At 46.9% G+C, this 21,934-nt stretch overlaps 1 protein-coding gene across 4 annotated transcripts in view; it reads left to right on the top strand.

The window, feature by feature from the left end:
- The window catches only part of LOC144145170 (solute carrier family 35 member G1-like), a 103,005-nt gene that overhangs the window by 17,227 nt on the left and 63,844 nt on the right, over nt 1–21,934 (top strand). For 2 of the 4 annotated variants that reach the window (XM_077676676.1, XM_077676675.1), the window contains exon 3: nt 5,716–5,876. The exons of the other annotated variants lie outside the window; for them this stretch is intronic. The gene's annotated coding sequence lies outside the window, so the exon portion shown is untranslated. The remainder of the gene's footprint in view (nt 1–5,715; nt 5,877–21,934) is intronic. 4 annotated transcript variants of the gene reach the window in all.

Raw genomic sequence — 21,934 nt, 5'->3', positions numbered from 1 at the left:
TTGAGGGTCCGAAAAATCGGTCGACACCTGTAGTAGCGGTTTCTCAGTTTTTATGACAGGTTAGCAATTTATGTGGCAGCCAATCATACATCGTGCGGCAATTTTTCTTTCATAGCCTCCGATGGGCCATCTTTCTATAGCTAATGAATGATGAGAAAAAACGAGAGTAAATCTTGCATTATCAATTTTTTGTGACGATTATTGATTACTTCGTGATTTATTGCCCCTTAGTGACAGTCCAACACTAGTCGGTCAGCCAGATGACCACTAGAAGGACTTAGGGAGGCGATGATGCGCTGTATTCCGCTGTAGGAGCCCAGGACATCTTTGAAGCTTCCTGCATAATTAAAACATGGGAACTCTGGTCAACAACGACAGAGAAAGAAAACTCGCGACAAAAATAACGTCGGTGTGCCCCATATTCACCCGAAACAACAAATAATTGCTTCTGATCACGGGGTCGTGCGTCAGATATATTGAACATTTAGTTATACTGCGACGGACAAATTCACGTATAACTGGCATGTCCGGGTCCAGCACGGCTTCCGTTGTGGCTTTCGCGCGAGACGGAGCGGTACGAATTTCGCTTTTAATGTAGACCTTTTCTTTTAAACCGATGTAGTATACGTCGTCTTCTGTAAAGCTTCCGCGCACGTCAGCGACATGAAAGCGCAGCTACCACTCCTTGCAGTACTCTGTGAACTGCAAATTCCTAGATCAGGCCCATTCGTATTGTTATATTTGCATAATCATATCGAGCAAACTAACGTGGTCAGATCACATGCAATAGCTAACTAACACACTTACTAGGCTTCATCAAGGGTTCCTGACTTTCTATGCACCACAAAACCGAGAACTAGCTTATGAAACATTCCCGAGGGCTGAACATAAAAGAGCACCACCTTTTTCGAACCCACACCGAAATTACTTCACTCATCAGAGCCATTCATAATTGCGGTGCTAGGTTTATTATCTCCACATACCACCCTCGATTAAGTATAGCTTTAGTAGAAGTCGCTTTCACAAACGCTTGCTGTACTTCACTATCGGCATGGCTGACAGCCCTGCTTGTGACGTGTGTTCCACGGATGAAACAATAGAACACCTCTTGTTCCACTGTGCTCGGTTTGCAACACAGAAGCAGCACCTGTCAACCGCACTCCGGAAGCTCGACAAAAAAGCCATTAACTGCGCAGATTGTTTTGGTTCACAGGCGTTCCTATTGCAGTCCTCAAAAGCATGACTTCGTTTTATAAAGGCCACACGCTTGTCTGGCCGATTGCATGGACATTGTGTACCGTCTTTCATTCGCCCATCTGGCCAGTTTACCTGAGTTGTTTTAGGCATTATTACCGACCATGCTTTTGTCTTTGCAGTCACGTGTACTCTTTCTTTCCTCGCTCCTCTAGCTCGAATCAACTTCTTTTTATATACCCTTTCTTGCTCTTCCAGTCACCCCTTTCACACTTCCCAGGTGTAAGGTAGCCAACCGGATTCTTCTCTGGTTACCTTCCCTGCCTTTTACTGCCTGCCTTGTTATTCCTTCCTTACAGGCTTTTCTAAACCAGCTTTAAATCTCCTTGCCTTAGAAATTCACCGCAAAGTTTCTTGACTTTACCCTCTACATAAACTATATCGCAATTTTGCTGCTTAACGCAATAATGTTAGTTTTCTCCCCTTCTACCGTGAATCGCGTTTAACTCATTAAATATACAGTGCTTGGTTGGCTCAACTAACGCTACAAACAAACCCTTCTGCCCACAGCCATTGAAGTTTGGAACAACCTGCACAAGTGTATGTTCAATACACTATGTCATTCATAGCTCTTTTTTTTTCTTGAAAACTATCGACCACTTTCAAACGCTGTCCATTGATAGTACTATCGATAGTTTAACGGTTGTCAGCTCTGGATATAATTATCATTAGATTTAGTTATACGACAGCTATAGGTGCCATCTTCAAACTTTGTCGTTGCTGTCACTGTATTGTTTCTCCCCTCGTTAACTGATTCTCAGAATATACCTTATTGATAATCACGCGGTTGTATTTTCTTCTGTAGGCTCCAGCGTTTGAAGATAATTACGCGGCCGTAAACACCCGATAATGACATGTTAATAATGTGGCAATGGTAGAATCATCAAGCCACTATAGAAGGAGTTTCATTCAAGAGCACTAGCAATAGTTTCTTTACTACTGATAGCTCGAATTTGAGGCGACTACCGACAGGATCTGTTACGCAAATCTTCTACGCCTCGGTCCACACTACGCCTTAGGGTTAGAGACCCTCTGGTGAATGCGAGGCATGGTCAGAATATAGTTTGCATGAGTAGGAAACACAAATTCGCCCTCCTCGCGGGGACGGCATCTGTGTAAGGCTTCTATTGGGTGACCTGAGAGTGCGTGCACGTATCGAGAGCCACGCGCTCGCATGATCGCGTTAGATTTTAGGGCGTCTGAGTATGCATTAGCTCCCAGTAGATATTGAGACTTATTTATAGGCTAAAACGGCAGAACCACAAACTTCCTGCACCGAATCATTCAATGCGTAAACACGAATAGTTGCCAAACATGTGGCAGTGAAATCTCGTTAAACAAGAACCGCTTAATAAAGGGAACTGCTGCCTGTACAGCGGAACGACGGTACCAGAATTGTTTCGCATTTGTAGATGCGTAAGCAATTCTATGCGTACTCGTCGAAAAAGCGAGTCTGTCCGTCTTTAACGCTTGATGCGTCGTCACTCGTTCTCCGCATAAGGACACACCATTCATAAAAGGTCATAGGCCCTTCATATTGCTTGTATTCACTGGCGAGGTGCGCATGCCGGCAACCGTGCGAGTGCGCCGTCACTCGTTACGTCGGGCTCCGCGGGATGGCGCTATACTTGTCCTATGGTGCTAAGCACATGATTTGTGTTGGACGTTACTAACTCTAACTGACCGGACGCAAAGTATTGCCTTGAGTTCAATGTGAGTGCGATTAATAACATCTTTGTTGACACCACCGTTGGGAATCGCGTTAAAACGGAGCAGACGACGCATGCCGGTGTTTTTTTTTTCTTCGGCGTGCGGGCGCAGTGGCCCAAGCCGCGCCATGTCCGTGGCGCATTGGCCATGTTTGTGGCCGTTTCCAGTGTTGCCAAGCGAAGAAATTGACAGCTAAACGTTTCAACGAATACTACCTATATTCATACGAGACCGTTTACATTTCTCATTAACATACGTCCTCCCGGCAAGGCATGTTTGTGCAATAGTGACGCCGACTTTCAGATTCAGTTTTAGGCTATTAAAGTAGTAGGACAGTAATACATCCCCGGCTTTCTCGCTCAAAATTCCGACCTCTCAGAAACCTAGCAAAATCACTTCAGGAAAGGGACATTTGGCATACATAACGCAAGAAGTGAGGTGGAGATGAATACTCTAAAAGAACTTTCCAGGATTCTGAATAAATTTTGTGCAATTCGCTGTCAAATATTACTCACCATGCATTTGTATGGGATAGCTTCCATGGCTCTGGAGCTTAGTCGTGCAACGTGCTAGACTTGAAACTGTCCACAAAGCAAGTTTTCACCCCAATATTAGCTGCGCGAAAATATTTTATATTTCGCTATATAACTACAGAGTAATCACTGTCGAAAGGGTTTCAATGAGCGGGAAAGCTGCACATGAATATTTTGCAGATGAGGGTCTCATAGGTAAATGGTGCAACGGAACCATTTAACTGAACTAAGTGCATAGCCAGCGGCTTAAGCAATTGTCAGACAATTCCCCTTGGGGTTACCATTATTTCTATTAATATTTTTTTTCAGTAGGGCTCTTCAGTAAATAAAACTTATGCCAGCGCAGTGCGATAAACAAATTTTGCTAAAACGTAGTTTCGCGTAACGAGGCAGGCCTCTTTTATCCATAAAATCATAAAGGAAACAGCAGGATACTTGCTCCTCCTTTTGATAAAACATTACACAAACAGTGTTTGTTCGTTTCGCATTGTCACTAGCGATGTTTTCAGATCGTATTGTGCACGTCAGACCTAGGGCAACACCTTTTACTCAAAGCAAGTAGTTTACGTTGTTCCCTGACTTAAGTCATCAGCTATCAGACCTACACTTCGTCCCCTTCGTCCCACGCAATCCCTCGATTTATTCTTACGAGATTTGGGAAAGAGCTCTGGCAGGCTCCGACTTAATGATTAGCGCCTGCTGCTGTTGAGAGCTCTTGGGGCTGGAAGAGCTCAAACGGTCTTGGACTGAGGGCTCCTCCCCATTGCTTTTCGCAATAAACACGTTTACTCTCTCTCTCTCTCTCTCTCTCTCTCTCTCTCTCTCTCTCTCTCTCTCTCTCTCTCTCTCTCTCTCTCTCTCTACGCTTCGTCCCGCTTTGTCCCCGTCCCATTGTCGTCCAATTTGTCATAGTTTACCCAGCGCAATTCACGATCAAGCAATCAGAGCCTGCATTGCCCCCCCCTCCCTCCTCCCCCTTTAACCTCCCCTTCTGTTTTTCAGTTCCAGATATTTTAAGGTATATTTGACTAGAAAAAAGGCTGCAGGGTAAGCTGTCCTTCTATACAAATGACAGAATTACAGTCAGGTCATCACGATTTACTAAGCAAACACTAAACGCTTGCCCTCTGTTCGGCCTGGCTACGTATAATGTTATGCTGTGCGCTGGCTGCTGCTAGGTGTACATACAGTTCAGTTTCTGTTGTCACATGAAATGACTGCGCTATCTGAACTGGATTCGATAAGCACAGCCAGGAACCGTTACGTCCACTTTGTTAATGGCACTGATATATGTCGAGTTGTTTTATTTCAGGAGCTTGGGAGTGGTAATATAGCCTGCGTGCATTCGCGAAAGTTTATGCTGTTGAGCCAGACACGTTGGAATCAGGATAACGCGCTTTCCAACCCAAACATCTGCTGCGTATGTGTTAGCACGACTGAACACTTTAATTCCTTGAGTTGTGGACCATAAAGGCGTGCGCGTGGTGCCGAGGTTCATGGTCTCCAGAGAGAGGGACGAGATCTTGGCGCATTTTTGGAGGTCCACCAACGGATGTAAATCTAAGTCGGCCAGCTGGTCGCACAAAACTACTCAGTGGGCCATACGTTGGGCACACAAGTTTGAGCAAATCAGGTGCTTTAAGTTACTGAATGGTAATTTAGATCAGTTCGCCGCAGATCGGCATCACCGAAGCCATTTATAATGAATTTGTCTGTTCACTCGTTTTTTAGGGGAGAAGCCCCTTAGAGGCTGGGCTGTTGGCGTCTCCTGTCGCCGTCGTTGTCGTCGTCTGTAGTCACGGTACTAAAACACCGGGACACATCATTTACGCCTCCCGCTAGAGAGATTCGCGCTTCAAAGACAAGAGACTTTTACAGCAAAGCTCTATACCTCTGCCTCACAACGGTTTCATCTCCTTTGGCAAAAAAGCCAAGGCGCCAAGAATACACTTATACCCTGCATGTTTTGCTCCTCCCCAGGTTTCACGTTTGTGGAGATGGCCCGGATTTTTTTTTTTTTTCACTTAGACGAAGGGCGCTCTAAATCTAATACAATGATCACGGTACTGCTTCTATAAAAGACTCCCTAGCTACGCCAATGCGCCCTCCCAATTTGCTTTCGAAGGCGAGGCGAACCTCCGATAGAGGGCCTCTTGGAGCCGTTCACAAGTGGAGCGACGCTTCTAAATGCAAGGTTGACCGCTCTCTCGCGCTCTAGCGGTGTTCTTCGTCCGGAGCGCCTAGCAGACGACCGGCGGGCTGCCGAAAACTTCCCCTCGAAGCCTCGCAGGGAATCGATCGCACCCAACATGCCGGCGCCGCAGAGGACTCGACGACGCTCTCTCGGAAAGCAACGATTCTCGACCGGACCGTTTTCACGTGAGTGTCCGTCTCGAAACTTCTTCCGCGTAGAGGGAGGAAACAATGCTGGGCCACAAGCCGCCAGCAACCGGATCGACGCACCGAGGCGCGGGCTTAAAAATAGAGCGGTTCCAAGCAAGCGCTTCGGAACCTAGCTGGTGCGAGACGGGCCGTGCGAGCGAAAGCGGTGTTGTTCCTGTCTCGTTGATTCGTTAAGCGAACGCGTACGGAGCGTCGTATGTCATCGTACGGCCTGTCGTCGCTTGTGATGCGGTGAAAGCCCCTTCCGGCGTACACAGAGGTCGTCATTTGCGAGGGGTGAGTGGACGCGAAAGGAGGCTGCAATCTCAACTCGTGTCGTTGCGCGGTTTTGAGCACCGATTTGCGCAAGAGCGGGCGTTGTTACGCAGGTACGTTTTACATGGTCCGATGTGTCATTTCTCGCTTTCGGATGAGCCCTACTAGGACCGTCCCGGTGTATATGTAGAAAGAGATATGCGCAGTAATAGCGCGAGACACGGGTCTAGCGGTCTGTTAATGGAGAACGGCGTATATGGAGCCCACATGAGACGCACTGCCTATTCGTATCCTAACGTGTCAGTACTAATGAGTCACTTTCAAAGCCCTTGGAATATTTTTTGTTGGTGCACGTGTAATGCAATACTTCATGAAACACGGTGCACGACAAGAAAATGTCTTATTTTTGTGCGCGTTACCTTGTTCGTTATTTAATGATGCAATGGCACTAACCCCACATCAAAATCATGTCCTGTATACCTTACATTGTGTCTGGTACCTAACGTTATGAAAGAGGAGGCAGATTCTTTCGAGAAAATACAAGCGATTGTACAATGGTGCTTTACCGAAAAACTGTTTTGCTACTGAGCGCTGAAAGAAGGCGTTTAATCAAGGGGGTACTGTCAAGGTGCACTAATAACGCTTAAGCATGGGTTTTCTTACTCGAGTATTTTTATTAACATCGATATTTTTGCTGTGGAATGTGTAGATAAATTGTAGAAAGTTTATTTTGTCAGGCGTCAATCCACACAGTTCAGACAATGTGTAGATGAATCTGCTGCGGCTGCCAAAGACGCAGCGATGCCTTTTTCCCCCACACTCTTCGACACGAGGAATCACCAGAGTTATCAGAGTTATCGGCCTTACTCAGGCAAAGTTACCAAAGTCATCAGAGATATAAGCCTTGCCAGAGTTATTAGAGTTTTAACAGTCAAAGTTATCATCCTTCTATTGATGATCCCTTAGATTATTTCCATCAGTGTGTAGAGTAGGTTGCTCGTCGATAACCACCCTTTCCATCACCCTCGCAAAGGCGACATTCTACATCACTTTTACAATGGTTGAGAAATAATTACACGTCAGCAAACTGCCTGCAAAAAAAGGGTCACATAAAACTAACTACTCTTCAAGCCTTCCGACATCTCCGTGTTAATCGAAAACGACGACTCTAATCCCCTCCTTGCTTACACGACGTGTGTACACTCCGAGCAAGAGCCGAACTTCGGTGTGCGAAAGAAACGTCGCGCTTTCTGTCGCGCGTACACACATGACAGCGAGCAGGGAGGACTCACATTAGACCGAGGGTGTGCGTGCGCGTGTGTGCCCGATGTTTCCGCGTCGTGTCGACAATCGTTCGTTGCCCCGGTAACTCGCACCCGAAGCGCAGAAAAGATGTACAGTAAGCGGACAGGGGGCCCCGCACGGGAGCGCAATAAAAAAGAGGCCCGCACGACCACTGGGAGCCCGCAGGAAATCAGTCCCTTCGAAAGCTCTGTGCGACGTCTGCCTTTTCCGACTCCGCCATTCTGCATTCACCCTACTCCCCCTTCTTCTTCCCTTCCTCTGTCTTTCTCTCTCTGTAGTCTAGCCCGGGGCCCGACTAGTAATCTCCGAAAGAGCTTAGAGGGGTGGAAAAGAGCAAAGAAACGATCAGCGGCGGCTTTGCATCTCTCGGCCCAATAAAACGCCGGCTGTATAAAAAGGGGTGCCCGCCGGGCCCGCAGCACTGTAGGGATGGAAATGACAACGGCCCCGGGTTATCACTGATCCCCCGCAGCCCTGCGAGGTCTCGTCCTAACTCCGCGAGTTTTATACGCGGTCTGGCCTCCACGCCAGCTCGGTCTTCGCTTAATGAGACGGACGTCAGCTCGCATTGTGAGGCGGACTTATAACGAAGAACACGTCACGGGTGCGTCTACCGTGTGAGAGGTTCGTCCGGAGAGCTCTGGCCGGGTTTCCTCAGTGGCAGAGGCGCCCTGCTGCCGGACGCGAGGTTTTGGTTTCGCTTCATTGCCGTGGCGTCCGTAATGAGAGGATTACTTATATCCGTGTAGACGATCCTTTGTGCATTTAGGGGCCAAGATTTACTTTCTTTTAAACTAACGCGATACAATGGAGCGCCTCGTGTGGGCTGTGCTTCGGTGTGGTCTACAGCAAAATTTTATCTATCGTTATCCAAGAAGCGAGATCTATCTGATTTAGTGCTCCGCTCCCGATTGCGATAATACGGTTTCTTTGGTGACAACCGCGTATAAAAGTATTTGGCATGGCTTGTAGTCGACCCCACCGAGCGTCACAGGTTTGGTTACGAAAGATATGGACGGCAAAATAGCATAGCCGGACTTTGTTACTTTCAAATGTCGTTGCAGGACAGACTTTGTGATTGGGCACGCTTAATGCGATAGTACAGGAATACAATTGGACACGCTTAATGCGATAGTACAGGAATACTATTGAGCACGCTTAATGCGATTGTACAGGAATACAATTGGGCACGCTTAATGCGGTAGTACAGGAATACAATTGGTCACGCTTAATGCGATAGTACAGGAATACAACGTGCCTACTTCTATAGGCACGCGGCACTGCTAACGTGAACTACGGGAGTTTGCAGTGCTGGTCCGTGCCTGTTTCTCTGTCTCCATGCTGAGTTCGCGCACAGCTGCAGCTAAACTCGTATGAAATTGCTAACATATACAGGAAGTACGCTTATAAGTCGTTGTAATAAACGAAACGGCTTGTAATACGTTACAAGTATCTGTATTATGTCATTGAATCGTTTTTGAAGAGTGCATGTTAACTTTTTTACGCAATGCGTTCACTGCATTTTTTCTTACAATTTCGCAGAAAATGGAAAACTACCAGTGTTCTTACTAAGAAACCACTCGCAACAAAACGTACGGAAATTCCGAGAAACGTCTACAGATGCGTAAATGCGTTCTTTCCAGCTGCTCTGCAATACATGCAGGCCTTTAAAGCCGGCTTCACTGCTATGCACGAGTGTGTTACTGGGAAGACGTTTTATTGACAGTAATGTAAGCAGGTTTGTATCAAAGTATGAAGCCCCACGTATTTGAATGGAACCCCCTTTTTTTTAAGTCGGCTTCACTATCTTGTACAAATGCATTGTTAGTGTCTCGTGTCACGTGATTTTTTTTTGTTCTTCCTTAACAATTCTGAAGCAACCAATCACCACCTCGCCGCGCGATTCTTGCATAGGCTCGGTTTCTCCCGCACTCTTTTCCGCAACTTCGTAGCATGGCGTAAGTACGGACAGTGCTGCGGGCTCGATGCATTTTTAAGAGCTTTGCGAACAGCTTTGTAACTGCGTCGGGCCAATATTCTCAGTTAGTTAAGTACGCACAATAAGAGATTTAAATGAGCGAGGCTGCAAGCTCCGGCTCCAGTTTCCGTTTGTCCTTCATATTGGTGCTGGACATGCCAATTCATGAACCAGGGAAAACGACCTCGTGATGTATTCTAGATCGGTAGCCGGTAACAGCTATTCTACTGCGGCCTTCAGTTGTTGCAGCATAAACTGCCTCGGAGAAACGTAGTCCACAGTCGATTAAATATTTTGTCCACCTGGGGTGTTTTTTTTTATTGCGTCATTTTGCCACAGGGCGTAAGTAACAAGGAAACAATGGACAAAACAGGACAGAAGTACGACACAGAAGGAAAGAAAAAAACACACGAAGATGCGGGGCACCACAGGAAACCATACAGTCCAGTTTCTGAAATGAATTCCAAGAGTTTCTTGTAAAGGGGGCCGTTCGTCCACCAATGAATGTCGAGAGGGCGGCCTGCGCGATCTCCTGTCGCCCCCGTGTGTCGAACTCGGGCTGGTTGGAACCCCGGACACGTCCTTAGCAGGTGTTCCATTGTCGCCTCAGCAACATGGGAAGGGCGGTAGGGGCAGGTCGGGGAGGGATCCGCAAGACTAGAAGTCCACGTTACTCGCTCAGCAGGCGTCGAAGCGGCGCCAAGGCGGGTTATCCGAAGCCCGACCTCTTCACGGCGGGTTCGGCCGCCAGGAAGGTCAGACCCACGCGGAGGGAGAAGGGCACGCGTGGAGCGCCGAAGAACGTCACAGGTGGACACCCTACTCACGTGGAGTCTTTCATCTTGCGCCTAATTAACGCTCATTCGTTCCGCCGCGATTAAGAAAAAGGTAACTACACTGCACGGTTGGAGGTCGAACCTGTGACCTCGTGCTCCCGGAGGTTGCATCATTTGTAACCGCGTCGCTGCACGTAGAAGGCAGCGTTTCCCGCTTCCTATCGCGCTAATCCTTCGTTCTCCTCTCGCGCGCCGCGTCACCGCTTTCCGACGTCATGTTTTCGTCTCGCACCCGCTGATTCGTAGCCTCCTCGTATACGGTATAAAGGGCATACAGGGGCGAGAACTCGATGCGCATAGTGGTCGCTGGGTCGTTAAGCAAACAGCGTGTGCGTCACCCTTGCCTCTCCCGGCCGGCTCCCGTGTGTTTCTTTCACGCGATCTACGCGGACAGCTCAGCCGCGTTCGTCGCCGCAATCAGGGGCCGTATATAAAACGCGCTCACGAATGCGCATGCATCGCGCCCACGGCTGCGCCTGTGAACTGCTAGAGCGTGTCCTCTCTTGTGTCACTCCTCGCGCGTGCGTGCATGCATAAACAGGCTAGGCTTTTATTTGCGCACCGCCGTGTTGCCCGTGCCCGTTCACGTGGTACGGACGCGGGCTCGCCAACCTAGCCAACTCAACTCCCCCTACTGCTTCCCCCCCCCCCCCCCCCCTAACCACCCCGAGCGACGTGAATTGAGAGAATTACCCAGATTGCTCATTCAACACTTTATCAGTATTTATGTACTTCGTTTACACTCAAGGTACAAAGGGTAATCTAAGTGGAAGTCGTGCAGCCCGAGTTGTAGGCAATTAAAGGGACCGTGCAACACTTTCTTCAATTTTTTTGAAACCTCAAATGCTTGCAGAATGTAGTCACCCAACAAACCCAGTACTCGGATTAGGGGGTCGCAAAGTACCTCAGCCAAAAATTACTGCTCTATGCTCATCAGCTAACTTGGAAACTCGCAAAAAAGGTTTTTCTCCCTTTCCCGGTCTTGACGTTCTTCGGTGGCCCGAATTACGTCACTGAGGCGATGTTGCGGCTGTTGGCCGGTTTTCCTTCAGTTGCAGCAATGCGCGCTTTTCTATAGAAACTTTAAAAATAAAGCCACAAAAACAAAGCACGAACGGAAGGTTTATCTGGTGCGACGAGAAAATCACGCAGGGCCGCTCCGTGCTTGCGATAACTGTAGCTTTCTCAGTGCTTCCAGACGGGAAGGAAAGAGTGAAAGCGCTTATCGAAAGTGTTGCAGGGTGCCTTTAACAACTATATAGGAAATCGATAAATTTTTCAGTAGAGAAAGAAACAACGCTAATAGTTTAGAAGATTGATCGACTGACAGGCGCTTATTCCATATATAGTTACAAAGTCGGCCTGTGGCTGGGAGGTGGGAATGCTTATAAAGAAAGCGAAGAAAAAAAAGCAGAGGCTGAAGGAGATGACGGTCCTGGAAGAGTATTCCACATATAGTTTAAGAGATGGTGCAGGTATAAAACATGTTACACAACGCAAAGAAAGAGTAAAGCCGACAAGTTAAAGGATGAGAGGTAAAACAAGTGCGACTCAAAATATAGTCGAAAGTGTACAACAGAAGAAGAATCCACGACAACAGTGAAAAAGACACTAGTTACAGGGAAGTATAAGGCGCAGCTGCGAACACTGCGGTGGTCCAGCGAGCGCTTCTTGTATTTTCCCCAAATTATAGTAAGGCTCAATGCTGCTGCCAACGGTTTCACTCCGAAAATGCGTTTAGAATGACAAATAATCAGCGTTATCTCCACCCAACACATGTGCCTAATTACCGCCTGACTACACGGACTATTATCGCCCTATATTAGCCTCGTAATCTTAAATGCGCAGTTGCCTAATTGACCAGTGCTCACCAGTGCCTAACTGACCATCTGCACCCGACTAATCACTCGTAGCAAGTTCCCCTGCCTTTGAGAGAATTAATTAGCACGCCCAGCTACCACCAAAATTCTCCAACCTAAAATTCCCAATCTCTAAATTCACGTCCCACGAAGTGAACACGTTCGGAATATCGACTGGATATATCATTTAATAGAACAGCCGGTAAAGTTGAGAATTGTGTTGCTCTGCAAAAACAATTGCAGTATGCGCGATTAGGTGATAAATAATTTCAAAAACAAACATAAAAACAGGAACCAACTTGCCATTCCGGCCTTTCCAAAGTAGATGACCAGCGAAGCATTTTGGTAGACGTCATAAAGGTGACACAGAAGTCAGGTTAAGAATACGAGGCAATTTTATTTCTGAGCGTTCACAGCGGACAGTTTACAAGAAAGACATGCACACATGGACGCACACGCTATAATTTGGCTCAACTTATCTCGGATGTGGTCTGTTGATAACTAATCTACTCAAAATGTATATCCAAGTGGTGAAACGTATAAGGCTTAGGTTCTAATCAATATTTTGAACGGCGTGGGACTTTGGTGGTGACCACGTGCTCAAAGCACGCACGCACGCACGCACGCACACGCACACGCACACGCACGCACGCGCACACGCACGCACGCACGCACGCACGCACGCAACGGGACGTTCTTTTTCCACCGCTTCACGCTATAGAATGTGTAGTGCCTAAAACAAACGTTAATCCTCCGGAGGTTTTGCTCTCGCATGCACATCAAAAATACACGGAATCATAGCCATATAAGCTTCGCTAAAAAAGCGTTTACAACTTTGCAAAGGCGCCTCCCAAACGCCACAACGACCAACAGCGATGCGCATTTTGTGTTTTGTGTTGCCTGTCGGCGTGCCATTAGTAGCCCATAGACCTCCTATTCGCGACATTAAAGCAAGTAGCCGCGCCAAAGACAAGGTGCTTTGGTTCTCTATACCCGCAGACCAAATGAAAAGGACAAGGCTTCGCCTGTCCCAAACACGAACGTATAGTTGTAAAGGCGCTTTCGGCTGTCGTATAGACAGCTGTTCACCCTGCATCAAGCCACGCTCATTACAAGGTTCATTTTCGTACCACGGGCGATAACGGTACCTCCAGCTGGCGGAAAAGGGTGTCTGACGAGGCTTCATTGCTGTTTCTTTGGCGCCGGTAGCTTTATTCGTGCGCCTTGCGTGTCAACCGGCCAAGAAAGCAACGCCCCAGGCGCTGCAAGAGCAACACCATCCATGAATTTCTTTTTTTTTTTTTTGATAAGCTTCTTTGGGTCGCTCCTATGGCCTGCCGCCATCATTGTCGTTACAGCTGTCTGTCGGCTACTGTTCGCGTGCGCGGTTTGCGGCAAGGTGTTCCATCACCATCTATTCCTGCGAGAAACCAAGAGGAAACTTCTAAATACAATACGGTAATCGCTCGTTAACTCGGAAGCCGTAAAATCATTTGAAAATTTCGAGATAAGTGGAATTCCGAGAAAAACGAAATGCCGAAAATTTGCGGCTAGTTTACTGGAATGAGAGCTAGTTCTGGTAACAAATATCCACATCACAGGTGAGTATTCGTAATAAAGGCAAAATGATTCGCAGGAAAAACGAACTTTTGTTATTGCGGAAGAAAGAACTGCGTGATGCTCACCCGTTTTGTGTTCGCTTCTGGTACCAGAAAAGCATTGTCAAGCTTTTTAGTCCATCGCACAAATTGTTAGTCGCCACCTCTATCTTCTACCTGGTTGCAAAGTAGGTGCAGTATGTTTCTTGTTTCTGTCATTGTAGGCAGTGGTGAAGTTGCTCATCGTCCGCATATTCAGCTGCGTCTTCCGCAGCAATTTCAGCGATTTAAAGGACCCTGCAATACTTTCGATAAGCGCTGTCACTTTTTCCTTCGCGTCTAGAACCACTGCGACAGCTATCGTTATCGCCAGCACGGAGCGGTACTGCGTGATTTGCTCGTCGCGCGTTGATACGCCTTCCATTCCTGCTTTGTTTTTGTGGCTTTTTTTAAGTTGCTATCGAAAAGTGTTAATTGCTGCAACTGAAGAAAAACCGGCCAACAGCTGCCACATGGCCTTAGTGACGTAATTCGAGCCGTCTAAGAACGTCAAGACCGGGAAAGCTAGAAAAATCTTTTGAGCAAGTTTCCGAGTTATCTGATGGGCATAGAGCAGTAATTTTGGCTGAGGTTCTCTGCGACCCCCTATCCTATGTACTGGGTGTGTTGTGCGACTACGTTCTGCAAGCGTTTAATATTTTTTAAAAAGTTGAAAAAAGTGTTGCAGGGTCCCTTTAAGCGTCGGACAGCATTCCAGTAACGGGGACATCTGGCTCGTACAGCGCGTGCTCTGCCTAAAGTTGCCGTTCCCGCCAGCTTTCTGCGCGGAGTGGGAGCTAAGCGTTCGAACGGAGACCTTATAAGCTGCCTGTAGCGAAATTTGCCTTATGTCGTCTCTGTCAACAGTCCGAGGTTTCCGGGGTGCCCCGAAGAGACATTTCGAGATAAAAGGGGATGAAATACATAGCGCCTATAGGAGGTAAATGTACGGCGAGAAAAAGTGTAGACTTTACAGATGTGTTCAGATATCCGAGTTCGAGTTAACGAGGGATTACTGTATCTGTATTCTGGGCTGCTCCAACACCAACAGAACACAACCAGAAACGGGGCTTTATAACTTTGGTGGCCAATCTTACGAGCATGAACGATGGAAAAGTCGGTCACTGACGTGCGGCATGACAGATTTATTGTTTATTTTTTCTTCCTAGCGTTTGGGTATTAAGTGCGTTGTTTCTTTCACACCAGAGTTTTGGTTTGCCTGCTCACCCGTCCCTATTTGTGCCCTTCCCGTCTATTTAATTCGGCCGGCCGTCATGCTGTCTGAATTGAAACGGAGCGATCGATGATGAAGATTGGAAACTTAGCGATTGGTACCAATTTTCACGGCGTGCAACGAGCTTTCGCCTCGCTGCTTTCCGAGCTTCTAAAGCGAAAAGTCTACACGGGAGGTCTCTCTCGGGATTTCGGTTTGAAGTTCGCGTAATCACCATCGCTATAGCAACCGTGATTGCGCTGCTATTGATTGGGCCACCTTCTGTATGGCGGGGGTGGGGCGCGCAATTCCAATCCGTTCGGAAATAGAAATAGTTCGGAGGTAGAAACCGCAGTTGCTATGGCAACATAGACGTTTGCCACATAAATAAAGATACGGCTGCGTTAACAACTGAGGCGTAGCGATAGCTACCGCATAATATTTGATGACACACATAGTCGCCCCGTCCGCTGCACCTCCATAACCTTCGCTCGAAAATTTGGGGGAAAAACCGCTACTCCTTCGCGCCTCCGCTCTCACTCGCGCACGTCAGCAACCTAGAGGTTCCTCAATTTTTCGCTCGCGCTGAAAGGGACCCTGTAACACTTTTTCAACGTTTTTTAAAATCTGAAATGCTTGCAGAACGTAGTCACCCAACAGACCCAGTACTTAGATTAGCGGGTCGCAAAGTGCCTCAGCCAGAAATTACTGCTCTATGCTCATCAGATAACTTGGAAACTCGCTCAAAAGATTTTTCCCTCTTTCCCGGTCTTGACGTTCTTCGATGGCCCGAATTACGTCGCTAAGTCCATGTAGCGGCTGTTGGCCGGTTTTCCTTCAGTTGTAACAATGAACGCTTTTCGGTAGCAACTAAAAAAACACCGCGAAAACAAAGCGGAAATGGAAAAAGGCGTATCTGGTGCGACGAGCAAATCACGCAGTGCCGTTCCGTGTTGGCGGTAACTATAGCTTTCGCAGTGGTTCTAGACGTGAAGGAAAGAGTGAAATCGCTTATCAAAAGTGTTGCAGGGTCCCTTTAAACAATAATACCCCTTTTAACGTTTTCGCCATATTTATCATTCAGAGCGCACTGAAGCTACGCAGTTTCGCCCGTGCTGCGCGCCTAATGACTAAGGTGGCGGAGGTAATTTCATCAGTCCCGATGACAACGTTTTGGAATTGGCGATCACGGTTGGCGAAAGCAAGAACAGTTGGGTAAAAGCATACTTTAGTGTCTTCTTCAGCGCTGCAGTAATACTTGTCAAGATTCTTGCTTTATTCAACATACCGCCTGCACTGTTACCCGCATGAAAGGAGTGAGTCCACACCACGGATGCGTGCCGCGGACGTTGGAAAGTACACAAAGGAGGATGTCAACATCTTTGCAGTTGGCGCCGAAGTCTCGCTCGCATCAAGTGATATCAAATTTCAAATTCGGTCGCTACACCTTACTTAACAACTAGAGTGCAAACTTGGGTCGGCTCAACGGGTCATGAACTAATAATGTTAGGAATAACACTCAGGGACAAGAAACGAGCTACCTTGATCAGAGAACAAACTACAGTAGCAGATATCATAGTTCAAATAAAGAAAAAGAAATGGGCTTGGGCTGGCCATGTGGTGAGACGAACCGACAACCGGTGGACAATTTGAGTAACAGAGTGGATACCAAGAGATGGGTCTATAAGAAGGGGAAGGCCGATAACACGATGGGGGGATGAAATTCGGAACTTGGTGGGGGGGGTGGGGGGGGCAAACAGGGGACTCGATTAGCGCAGGACAGGAGCGGTTGGAGGTCAATGGGAGAGGACTTCGTCCTGCAGTGGACCTGAGCAGGGTAATGATGATGATGATGGCGACGACGAGGATGATGATGGTGGTGATGATGATGATGATGATGATGATGATGATGGTGATGATGATGATGATGATGACACCTAGGCTATGAAGCTACAACCGAAGTGGAAGGGTCTGGATTAATTTTGACCACCTCGGGGTCCCTAACGGGCGCCGAAATCTCGACACACGGGTGTTTTCATTTTTCGCCTGAATCAGAAAAACAGTCGCGGTGGCGGGGATCGTTAGGCTTAGCAGCACAAAGCCTTAGCCACTGAGTTTAACACTGCGAACATCAAATTTCCTGGCTTCCAATCCCATTCTAGGCAAATTTTGTGCGTTCGGCTACCGCGCACAGCTTTGACGTCGTGCAGAGAAAGCAGTTAAATAAACTGCGCTTTTTGCTGCAGAGCCCCCTTTTTTTTTCTTTATCACCGCAGCTGTTGAACGGAGAACTGCCGAACGTGGCAAAGCGAGGAACACCTTAAGTGTTTTTTGATGGCAGACTAAGCCAACTTGAAAGTTAACCAAAACACACTTGATATCCGCGAGCCCGTTAAGCATTCTTAGCGCGCTACTCACCAAAGTAATATCACCACACGTCGTGTTTATTGTTACTACTGTTATTATTATTATTAAGGAGCAAAAAGTAATTTGCTTAAGGTTATATATCTCACCTTGACTGTTTACCCCAATTTCCACAAGAGCGCCAAACAACCAAAAACCGTTTTAATTAAAACGCTTGCTTGGGACCCCCCCCTCCCCCCTGCAGCAAGAGATCCCACTTACCTCAACCGGATAATTCGCTTCCTCCTTTCTTTCCCTTTTTCCTATCTGCGTCTCCTTTTTTTTGTTCGTCTGCGTTTCGAGATGTCTCCCTCTCATTCTCCGCCGCATTTTCGTGTTTTCGTGAGCGCGCTAGGACTAAACACTTCCTCCTGGAACTGGGGAAGCGAAATTCCGTTCGGTGGCACGGGCAGGAAGCTTCCGGAGACGAAAGCGTGGCGTTTATGCGGTTCCTTTTATCCGGCCGCTGTGAGAACTTTGGCCCTTGTTCTTTATTTCGCGTTTGCTTGAGTGCGTGGTGAGTTCTCGCGTGTCTGCTCTCATTAAACTTGGGCAAGACTCTCGTCAGTGTTCTCACGTTTCGAACTTACGCCATCGTTGAGTGTGCGATTGTATTTGCGTTTTTTTGTTTTGTTTGTTCTTCCTGAGACAGTCTACTTTGAGATCTCGCAACTCACTGATTCTGCTTGGTGCTCCTGAGAATTAATAATAAATTGCTACGCAGAGTTCGCGTTTCAGCCAGATAAAGCTATTCCTTTTCCGTCGTGTTTTGGCTGCGAAAAACTCAAATGCAAAAGTGAGGCTGTCGTAACAGGGGTTTCGGATTTTGAGCACCAACTTTGGTCGTAAACCGCGGAGGGATATCGTGGTACTTTAATAAAAGCGAAAGAAAGGGGACAAGAAAGAAAGAAAGAAAGAAAGAAAGAAAGAAAGAAAGAAAGAAAGAAAGAAAGAAAGAAAGAAGTAAATAAAGGATGAGGAAAGAAAGATAAAAAGAAATAGGGAAAGAAAGAAACTAAGGAAGAAATAAATAAATAAATGAAGATAAAAAGAAACGGGTAAGAAAGAAAGCAAGAGGGAGAGAAAGAAAGAAGTACTTGGCTAAGAAAGAAACAGGACAAGAAGGTAATGAAAAGAGAGGGCGGGAAAAGGGAGAGAAAAAGAGACCAAGAAGAAAAGGTAGATTTTGCAAATGCTCGAAGCATGGGCGTCTCAAAATGTCGCTTTTTCTTAACGTTTGTCTCCTTATTTTCCTGCGTGTTCTGGTTTTACTTCAACTAGTCAGCTTCTGCTGAATCTCCTTCCTATCAGTCGGTTTTCTATGAAAGCCTGCATCTCCGCCCGTTTCCCGCGTTGCTCCGTACAACCTTTGAACAATTGTGAAGGCGGTTTCTCCGCACAACTTCCCTTGATTTTAATGGCTGCGCTGAATGCGTTGGGGGCATTGCGCATCGGCTGGATGTCCAACGCACGTAGCTGCGCTCGGCAGATGCCCAAGCATGCACTTTCAGCGTTATTTCGGACTCAGACGTGGTTTCCTTTTCTGGAAAGAAGTCGTATAAGCCGACATTGGAAAAGAAGCGCGCTGAGTGCGCGGTAACTGAGAATCTTTTCAGACGGGTAATTGCTGCAATGTGTAGTTCGTTCGAGCAATATATAGTTCGTTCCCTCGACCTGCTTCAAGCAATTTCCTCGGAAGGGGAAATTGCGGCCGCCAGAATAAAGTTTCCTCGCAGAATTAATGAACGTATTCTGTTAAATGTGAAGCCGGTAAGACTCCCAATCGTTCCTTCGGTGTTCTTTGATCACAGGGCTCTGTTGATTTGGTCGCACCACCGTTCGCATATGTACTTGTGTCTTGGAAAGCGTGTTCGTATAATAGCAGGAACAAAGTACCGCGAAGGTTCACTGAATGACGTGTAATGAGGGTTTTAAGAAAGACCGGTATTCACGCTTATGCGTGCGTATAGTCGTGGACAAATGAAACCTGAACACAAGAATATGAACCGGGACACACAAATAGTGCGATTTGTTTCCATGCACATCGAAATTACGCGTCGCTTAGTTACAAAAAAACTGTGGTTGATTACTCTCATACGAGTCAGTAAAACACGAAAGTGAAATATGCAGTGAAATCTGCAGCTGAGCATGATTTGCTGGTCGGCGGCTGTCTCGCGGATGTGCTTGGCGAGCGACGTCCTGCTGGCGGGTCGCTTCGGCAAAGGTGTATTGGCGTCATTTCCGTGACGGATATAACGTCAGTGAAATCTGAGGTATCGCGGTATAAAACACTTTTATGTTAAAAATATAAAACCCGAAAATGAACAACCGTAAGTATAACGTACTCTTTAGTACTAAAGGTTGCTTCCCCACAAGAAGACCCTATGTGCAAGGGTGCACCCTTTACAGGCCGCTTGCGTCGTTGTATGGTGTCACTTCTGTGACGAATATAACGCCAGCGAAATCTTCGTGTATCCGGGAAAAAAGCATTTCCATGTTAAAATAAAATTGGGAATTACGGTTTTCCAAATATACCAACAGCGCGCCATTATTGGACCTCAACGAACAGTATTTTTCAGATTTGCGTGTGCCGCGGTTCACATTTTCGTGTTCGCATTTCATTTGTTTACGACTGCGTATATTTCATATTCCGGTGCTTCGAGTTAAACCGTGAAGCGACGTGGCGTGGTAAAAGCGGCAGTCGCCCGGATTAACGAAAAAGATACATGATGCACCGCAAATGCTTGAAGCAGTCATATCCATTTCTTATCTGAGCGTTCAGCCGTGTCTGGTCTTTTGTTTTATGTTTCTCTTCTTCTCTCATCCCAGCAAGTGAAAACGTTCCTTAGCGCCTTCACTTTCATCATTTCTTTGGGCACAGTAACATTTGCAGAGAGCTACCCAGACTACATTATCTAATCCCGATCGTCCACCGGATCCCAACAACGGCCCAACACAACGCTATAACTTACAAAAATCCGTATGGCCATTACTTGTAATGGTTACAACCATCTCAATAATCATTTGCTGTGCTCTCCAGCTCGATGCTTTTGTGGTTACCGCTTGAAAGGCGTGTATACTTTTGTTGGGGCGTATGTGGTCGTCGGTTGATTCTTCTCTTTGCTCAACTGCGCGTGCAGACGAAGCTAGCAGCTATACGCTGCCATAGATAGCCCGTCCCGAGGGAAGAACGCGGGCCGGTAACACCGCCACCGCCAATGCGATGCCCGTTACCGTCATTACCCGACGAGAAACGAGGACGCGCGATATGACGCAGAGCCGCAGTCAGCGTGTTTTCCCCCATGGCTTCGCAATGGCTTCTCATCGTTGGCTTCGAGCTGGCGGCGCTGAGCGTCCGCAGAGACGAACGATTCGATCCGCCCGGAGATTGCGCCGCTGCCAAAGCCAGCCAGCGCCGACGACGAGGCTTTTGCTCGTGTTTTCATGCCCGGCCGACCGACCGCCGCTATTCGCGACTCGGCGCTTTCCGATGTCGAATACTTGGAGCGAGAGTTTACAGGGATCTGGGAGGAGTTACAGCCGCCCGGGCTATCCGTTTGGAGGAAACTGCTATTGCGTGTATGCTGCGATGCGATAAAGGAGTAGGCAGTCGACAGATGGCGTGGCGTTCTCTTCTTTTTGGTTTCTTGCCGCTTTTTCCGTATTTTCTCTTGGTTCCGTTGTTGTCCCTGAAAGCGATTCCGTTCCCGATCGCTCAAACTGCTAGAATCGGTGGTTGAGGAATTTCGTGAACTCAAGATCGATGATTGAAAGTGTCTTTTTTATATGTGAGCGTATATGGGTCGGCGGGCAGTTGATTTCATAATGGATTGAGTTTCGCTGAAGATCAAACGAAATCGGTTGAGTCGAATAAATAAATAAATAAATAAATAAATAAATAAATAAATAAATAAATAAATAAATAAATAAATAAATAAATAAATAAATACACTTTGTGAAGGTGGATGATCACCAAGCTTTATATATAGACAAAACTAAAAATATATTAAATTTACACTATATAAAGACAAAGATGATCGCTTTGTGATTACTTCAATATACAATGAGTGGTTCGGTTACAACCTTTGACGGATTTATGGCCAAAGTTGAATCTATAAACACTGTTGTTGATTAGTTGAGTAGTTTGAGTGATTTGGGTTGACGCGGCACTTCAAACCAGACTCTTCTAGCCCAAACTGACTGAACAATTGTCTGTTTTTAGAATGACACTTTGAAGCCTCGAACAATGATCACAGGAACATGCAAAGTGAATGTTCATCAACAGCTCTATGTTGAATTTGCGTGTGTGTTGAGATAAGTATACACTAGACATCGCAATTCTGAGTTTCGTCTGTAGCTTTACACACAGCGTCATTGTCCTCTTACGAGCCAAGGGTGTGTGTATGTTTTTCTTTTTGGAGGGGTTGGGGGAGTTAAGTATATACATGGCCTATGTACTATGGCTTTTTGTGGGCATTAAGTATATACATGGTTTATGCACTGGGTTTTTTTAGAGGAGTCGTTTTCGGAGGAAAGTAAAGTATATAC

This window comes from Haemaphysalis longicornis, unplaced genomic scaffold (genome assembly GCF_048455015.1).
Source record: "Haemaphysalis longicornis isolate Haplotype H1 unplaced genomic scaffold, Haemaphysalis longicornis Haplotype H1 scaffold_7, whole genome shotgun sequence".
Classification (NCBI taxonomy): Eukaryota; Metazoa; Arthropoda; class Arachnida; order Ixodida; family Ixodidae; genus Haemaphysalis; species Haemaphysalis longicornis.
Note: the sequence above shows the minus strand (reverse complement) of the source record. Positions and strands in the feature narration are given on the sequence as shown.